Source organism: Tupaia chinensis, unplaced genomic scaffold (genome assembly GCF_000334495.1).
Source record: "Tupaia chinensis unplaced genomic scaffold, TupChi_1.0 Scaffold000063_1, whole genome shotgun sequence".
Lineage (NCBI taxonomy): Eukaryota > Metazoa > Chordata > Mammalia > Scandentia > Tupaiidae > Tupaia > Tupaia belangeri.
In genome coordinates this window covers 7,314,981-7,323,201 of record NW_006159521.1, presented here as the reverse complement: position 1 = coordinate 7,323,201, position 8,221 = coordinate 7,314,981, and positions in this window count along the sequence as shown.

Sequence of the window (8,221 nt, the reverse complement as noted above, 5' to 3'; positions counted from 1 at the left end):
TTTGTGTTTCATAATTAGTTTTTATAAAGCAACTTACTTTAAACACCATGAAATTAAAAATAGTAATTTCACTCAAATTGACCTTTGCATAAGTTCATGTTTGTATTTATTTGATTATGGTTACTTGCCCCTCTTTTTCAGGATTGGTAAATGTTAGACTGTAGTCATTGTCGGTATCAATATGCTTCAACATTTGGAGGATGAATTATGGTTAAGAAATTTGGATATAATAAAATTCTAAAATACTTTTAAAAACTACTTGCTGATTAAGCTACAGTTGTAGCAGGTGAGGCGAGAATGAGGAAGAAAGTGAGTATGTCTGCCATATTGTTGGGAAAGGAGCAAGTAGCCTGTCTTCCTTCAAGTAGCCTGTGGTGGATGCAGAGCATTGCCCTTGGGGCTGAGCCGAAGTATGGAAGCAGTTCGAGTCATGGGGCGCACTGTACCCTGGAGTCCTCTGGATGTTCCCCCAAACACAGGAAAAGCACAGATAGATTTCTCTATTTTTTAATATTACACAGATTTATGTAAACTAGTACCTGTACCTGTTGACTTATTTTATAATTGCTACTGATTTTTTTTATGTAGATAGAGCAACATTAGTTTAAAATTTATTTAATGCAAGTATTTATGGCATAAACCTGAATTGTTAATGTAGGAGCTTATTAAGCTACTGCTGTTTATAGAAAAAAGTGATTAATGAACCAAGTAAGAAAGAAAATGGCTTCAAACATTTTAATTTTTTGTGCTTTGTTTTATTGTTTTGCAAATCCTACTGCATCTTATGTCAAAATAAATATTTCAGTGATAGCTGTCCAAATACTTTAAAACTAAAATTCTTTTGTCAGTAAATCCTTCCTTTTTAAATTACTGTTAATATGCAAGTGATAAACAAATATTTGAAACTTCTTTCTTACTCTGGTGACTTTATTTTAGCTGCTAGCACACTTTAGCGTTTGAAACATAACAACTAAGAGAAAAATAGTCTTATTTTAAAAAACTAATGTTATTGGGACCAGCAGTCGGCATAATGGCTATGTCACTGGACTCCCATGTAGTCGACCGTGGTTTGAGTCCCAGACCCGGTGGCTTAAACTCACGCTGGGCACGTGTGCGTGCGTGCGTGCCCAAGATCCCGAGAGGAGAAAGAAGAAGAAGGGATTGCGGCATGGCCATCTCACCTGGGGATGATTTCTCGCCTTCTATATCTCTGTCTCTCTGTCTTTCTGGCGAGCACACGTGCCTTATAGCAAAAACCTCTCCAAAAAAAAAACCTAATGTTATTTGTAGGGCCAGCAGATGGCTTAATGGTTAATGGTTACGTTGTGGACTGTGGACTCCCACATGGTCAACTGTGGTTCGAGTCCCAGATCCAGCTGCTTAAAACTCAGGTCAGGCACATATGCATGCGTGCCTGCCCAAAATCTCGAGAGGAAAAAGGAGAGGGGATTGTGGTGTGGCCATCCCCCTGGAGGTGATTTCTCACTCTCAGGCAAGTGCATGCACCCTCTCTTAAAAAAAAAAGTTATTTTTAACTAATGGAACACTAAAATTAAAATACAAACTCTTTTGGACATCTCATTATTAGTGCTTCATAAATGGGAATGATTTGACTCTGTAAAAAATATATTCTAATTTTTTAAAAGAATTATTTAATTCTGGGACCAACAGTTGGTGTAATGGCTATGTCGCTGGACTCTTATGTAGTTGACCGCAGTTTGAGTCCCAGACTCACGGTGGGCGCATGTGCGTGCGTGCCCAAGATTCTGAGAAGTGAATGGAGGAGAAGGGATTGCGGTGTGGCCGTGACCCCTGGGAGGGTAATTTCTCACTCTGTCTCTCTCTCTCTCTCTCTGTCTTTCTGGCAAGCACAGGGCCCTATAGCAGAAGCCTCCAAAAAATATTGTTTAATTCCATTTATCATTATTATTATTTTTTAATTTGACCAGAGACAGACAAAGAGGGAGAGAAAGTGGAAAAGTGAGAAAACAAGCCACCAGGTCTGGGACTTGAACCATGGTCAGATACGTGGAAGTCTGGCGCCTCAACCCCTGTGCCACTGCTAGCCCCAATGCATTCTAATTTCTAAACTTTCAAAACTGCTATGAACATAGTACATTTTTTTCAAATTAAAGATTCGCCCTAGGGCCAGCAGGTGGCATGGTGGTTAAGGTGTTGGACTCCCACATTGCCAAATGTGGTTTGAATCCTGGACTTGTCAACTTGAAAACCATGCCAAGCATGTGTGCCCAAAATGCCAGGAGGAGAATGAAGAAGGGATTGCAGTGTGGCCATTCCCCCAGTTGGTGATTTCTCACATTTGCTCTTCAGCAAGCCCACATGCCCTAATACATATATATTAGAAAAATATATACATTTGCCCTGTCAGGCCAGCAGGTAGCATGATAGTTAAGGTACCAAATGTCTACATGGTCAGCTGCGGTATGAGTCCCAGACATGGCAGTTTGAAAATAAGGCCAGGCGGGGCTGGCAAGTGGCATGGTGGTTAAGGACGCTGGACTCCCACATGGCCGACCACGGTTTAAGTCTCGGACCTGGTGGCTTGCTTTCTCACTTCCTCTGTCTCTCTCTGATCAAACTGAAAAATAATAATGATATAATAATAAATAAAGTTAAATAAAATAATTCTTTTAAAAAAAAAAGAAAGAAAATAAGGCCAGGCAAGTGTGTGCATGCTTGTGCAATGTCCTGAGAGGGGATTGTGTTGTAGCTATTCTTGGTGGGGATGATTTCTCACTTTTCTTCTCTCTGACTCTCTCCAGTGAGTACATGTGCCCCATGGCAAAAACCTTTAAAAAAAAAAAAGATGTGCCATCACAATATTGGATATATCAAGGTTGAAATAGCTTCTCTAAGAATTATATCCCAAATGATTATTACCAAGAAAAATACATGTTACTGATTATGTTTTGTCATTGGGTCTGTTGGGCACAATCTCTTCTCTTGCCCATATTTTGTACAAATTCACAGGCCCAGACATGTTTTTTTTTTTTTTTGAGTAGAGAAAAATACATAGTCTCTCGAGTTGGTCAGTCTTGAGTTTTGAAGTGTACAGTTTTGAACAACTTAACTAAACTCATCTACAAAAGAAATAAAACCTATCTCTTAACTCCTATCTACAAAAATAGAAATGAAACAGTTTATTAGGATTAAATTATGTAATGAGTATAAAGGCCCTTGCACGTCATACATAATGAATACGAGTTCTGCCTATGCTTAGTCTCTCTCTGACCCAAAAATCTTCATCTTGGATAAGCCATGTTAGCATAGTGAAGGGCTGAACATAGATCAGATTTTGCTGCTAAAATTTCTCTCCTTTTTAAAAAATTTCCTGTGTGTGTGTGTGTGTGTGTGTGTTTGCAGCCCAAGAAGAGAGATGAGAACACATTCTTCTATGGGGGGGTGGAAAACCAGAATTCCTTTTCCTTTGTTTCTTCTTTGGGATTTTGGACACACATGTACTGGCGTTTTTCAAGCTGCTGGATCTGTGACTTCAACCATGCAGCTAGCTATGGGAGATCTAGCCACCTTTACCACTATGCCACTGACTGGGCCCACCATTTCTTTTACTTTGAGTCTAGTAGCTGAGAAGGAAAAACCCTCTTCAGATTTTATCTGATGCATTGGAATTTTTCTTTTACTTCAAAGATGGAAGTGCATCAGCACCATTCAGGGCTGTGCTTCAGGTGGTAACTGCCAGAACTGGCACAGTATGATACCATTCACCCTCTGACCTAAATTTTTATGGAGGAATAACCTAGAATTTCTCATTCTCCAACAGGGACCTGGTGCCTGTAGGAGGTGAAACACTTGCCCATGTTGTATTTTGGCTGTTTCCAGGCACTAAGGTTGATAACTTTCACGGAGAGAGCATGGGAAAGTGTGGGTTTCCATGTGAAGTTCAGTTAGCCCAAACAAATTGCTTATCTCTGTATACCATCACTGGAAAATGGATTAGGTTTACTAAATACTAGTATTTTTAAAGTTCTTTTTAATTTTAATTTTTTTTTTTTTTTAAAAAGTTTTTGCTCACCAGAAAAAAAGAGACAGAGATAGAAAGCAAGAAATCACCCCCCAGGGGGGATGGCCATGCCACAATCCCTTCTCCTCCATTCTCCTCTTGGGATCTTGGATCTTGGGCACGCATGCACACGTGCCTGGCATGAGTTTAAGCCGCCAGGTCCAGGACTCCAACCACGGTCGACTACATGGGAGTCCAGTGACATAGCCATTACGCTAACTGCTGGTCCTGAGTTTGTTTATTCTTTAAATGATAGTGACAGACACACGACATCTCTGATAGGGTCTTAACACTGGGTCCAGCTCTAAATCTCTCTCTCTCTCTCTCTCTCACACACACACACACACAAATACGCCTAGCATACCGAGGGGATGGTCTCCAGACTTGAACCAGCAAACTTCCCACCTTGGGTCTGCCTTGCAGAGCATTGTGTTTTGTCACTGAGCTACCAACTAGCCACCACTAGTTGGTAATACAGTTTTCATTGTGGGCTCTACTCAGTCAGTTTTTCTTTGGGTAGTAATATTCAATGTTTGTGGGGACCTTTAAAAAGTGTAAAATTCTGCAGATTGTTACTAATATATTGTGCTCCAGAAAGTAGTATTTGGCTTCTGCTGTTTCTTCATAGCTGGTAACAAAACTTGAGACACTCAGATTTCCAATCTGGTGATTCAGGGATGACCCAAAGGCCTGATTCTCTCAGATATCTGAGATTTTTTTCCATAATATGGGACATGTCAAATCTAGACATTCTGTTAATTCTGAAGAACTTTTGTATAAAAAAAGATATTCTTGACAAGGAATTGGAAGGGATGTGGTTAAGTCTCCTACCCACTGCTTTCCAACATTCCTTTAAAATAAAAAAGGAATGATGGGGCCAGATTGCAGTAAAACATGACACTCTGTAAGGTAGAACATCAAGGAAAAGTTCCTGATTCAAGTCCAGAGACTTCCCTTATTACCCTGGGTACACGTGTCTGTGGTCTGGGACTGGCTGCAGGCTGGTGGTAGATTGTGGCATTGAGACTCTGTTGTGGGTGCTTCTCGTCATGGAAGAAAAACACTTTAAAAAATAAAAGGAATGAAGAATGTCTTTCATTGAATTGCTATCTAGACCACCGTACTTTCCTCAGAGAATCAGTTGTCATGATATACCTGAGTTCCTAGAACATCATAGTCACATATTCCCCAAAGATTTGTTATTTTTTTCTTCCTTTTTCTTGTTTCTTTTCCTTCCTTCCTTCCTTCCTTCCTTCCTTCCTTCCTTCCTTCCTTCCTTCCTTCCCTTTTTCTTCCTTCCTTCCTCTCTTTCTTCTTTCTTTCCTCCTTCTTTCCTTCCTTCCTTTTCTTCTCCCTCTTTGTCTCTCTCTCTCTCTTTCCTTCTTGAGAGATTTTCACTTACAGATTGTGTATACTCACTGGAGAGAGAGACAGAAAGTAAGAAATCGCCCCACCCCCACCCCCCACCAGGGGGATGGCCAAACCACAATCTCTTCCCTTCCATTCTTCTCTTAGGATTTTGGGCATGCGCGCACATGTGCCCAAGCCTTGGAGTCTGGGACTTGAACCACAATCATCCATGTGGAAGTCCAGAGATGTTACTGTTTTACCATCTGTTGGTCCCAAGATTTGTTACTTTCTATTGCTATGAAATAGGTGTCTGTTGCTTTGTAACCACAAGACTTAGAACTTAAACATGAAGTATTCTCTCAGTTTCTGCATCAGGCACCCAGCAACAACTGGCATTTCCTGTTTAGGGTCTCTCATGAGGTGACAGTTGGGGCTTCAGTCATCTGGAGGCTTGACTGGATCTTAACTCTAAGCGACTAAGATGGCTGACTCACAGGGCTATTAGCTGAGAGACCTTACTTCCTTGTTACATGGACCTCTCTGTAGAGCTATTTGAATGTCTTTGCAACCAAGTAACTGGCTTACCCAGAGCAAATAATCCCAGAGGGAGGCAGGAAGAAGCCACAATGCCATTTTGTACACAGTTTTAGAAGTTATTCTTTGGCATTTCTACCACATTCTTTTTTTTTTTTTTTTTTTTTTTTGGTGGTGTTTCTGTTTGGGCCGTCGTCACAGACAGAGACAGAAAGCGAGAAATCACCCCCCAGGGGGGATGACCACGCCCCAACCCCTTCTCCTCCTTTCTCTTGGGATCTTGAGCACACACGCACATGAGCCCAGCGTGAGTTTAAGCTTCCGGGTCTGGGACTCGAACCGCGGCCGACTACGTGGGAGTCCAGTGACATAGCCATTACACTAACTGCTGGCCCCTCTACCACATTCTATTGAGAGTAACACAGGAACCAGCAGTTAGTGTAATGGCTATGTCACTGGATTCCCACATAGTCGACCGAGGTTCGCATCCCGGACCGGGTGGCTTAAAACTCACGCCGGGTGCGTGTGCGTGCCTGCCCAAGATCCGAGACGAGAATGGAGGAGAAGGGATTGTTGTGTGACCATCCCCTCTGGGGGGTGATTTCTCGCTTTCTGTCTCTATGTCTCTGTTTGTCTGGTGAGCGCACGCGCCCTATAGCGAAAACCTCTCCAAAAAAAAAGTGAGAGTAACACTTCTTGTGCTCTCACTTTTAACAGCCTTTGCTCAACCAGGTGACATGGGGTCCACCATTCAAAGGAAGGCGTATCCAAGGATAAACTTATGCACTTTAATAACAGTAACTCTTTCATCCCCTATGCCAAGACCTAGCTCCAGACATCTGGGACTTTTGTGGGCAAAAATTCAACCAGACCGGGCCTGTAGGTAGTGTGATGATTAAGGTGCTGGATCTCGCATGGCTGACTGCATGGTTTGAGTCCTGACCTGGTGGCTTGAAAATCACACCAGGCACGTATGCATATATACTTCAAATCCTAGAGGATTGTGGAGGAGGGATTGCAATCACACCCCAGTGGTGTGATTTCTCACTTTTCTTCTCTCTGGCAAGTGCATGTGCCCTATAGCAAAAATCGTAAAAAGAAAAAACAAAAAATTCTACCAAACCAGGTTTCCAAAGCTCATATGTTTGAGGGAGATAACATGAACTGCCAGGCCTCCTAAGTAAGACATGAGTCTGGAACTGGAATAGCATAATTTCTGCCCCATTCTTTTGACCAAAGCAAGTAAGAAGGCTAGCCAACATATAAGGGGAGAAGAAATGGACTATACTTGTTAATAGAAGGCACAGCATAAAAAACGGCCATCTTTCGGACCAGCATATGGCAGAATGGTTATGGCACTGAACTACCATGTGGTTGACCGTGGTTTGAGTTCTGGATTCAGTGGCTTAAAACTCACTCCAGGTATGTGTGGGTGCGTGCCCAAAATCCTGAGAGGAGAATGGAGGAGAAGGGAAGAAAAGATCGCTGTGTGACCATCTCCCTAAGGGGGTGATTTCTCACTTTCTGTGTCTGTAGGAAAAAAAAATCTCTTGGGGGGAGGGGAAGAATTCTCAGTACAAAGTTTCTGAACACACTTCATTTTTTCCCTTCTAAAACAAAGCTTGGCATATAGAAAAGCAAATAAATGCTCTGTTCTCAAGTAAAATTGTTAGAGGAATCAGCAGCAAAGGAACTTCCAGTTCCCCAGGGTGATAGTTGAGAAGGATAAACTCATGGGTAGGAGGTAGGTGTTTCTGATCTTTGAGTGTTGTATCTTTGTGTAATTCAGAAATTCTTTCTACAGTCTTTTGCCTTTCCCCCGATATGTGCTCACCAAAGGGAGATGGAGAGAGACAGAAGCTTTTTTTTGTTGTCACATGGCAATCCCTTCTCCTGCTTCTCCATCCTGTTGGGATTTGGGGCGCACATACCCACCTGCCATGTTTCTTAAACCTCCAGGGCGGGATTAGAGCACGGCTGGCCGTGTGGGATCTGTTTCAGTTACCCACTTATGGAGCAGGCCCAGTAACACAGACTTGCACAATAACGACAGTGAAGACACCCTCCAGAAATTTATCTGTAAATTTCTATCCAGTTTTCTTTAGCGACTGTTTCAAACATCTCTCATGCTTTTAACCGGGCCGTTGTATATACTCAGTGGAAAGAACATAAGATTTGGAATCAGACTGTGGTACAAATCCTCGCTTCGAAGTACATAAAAGCACTGTGTTTACTGTTAAGGAGTTTAACTGCTCTGAGCCTTAGTCTCTTCATTTGTTCATTGGGTAACAGTGC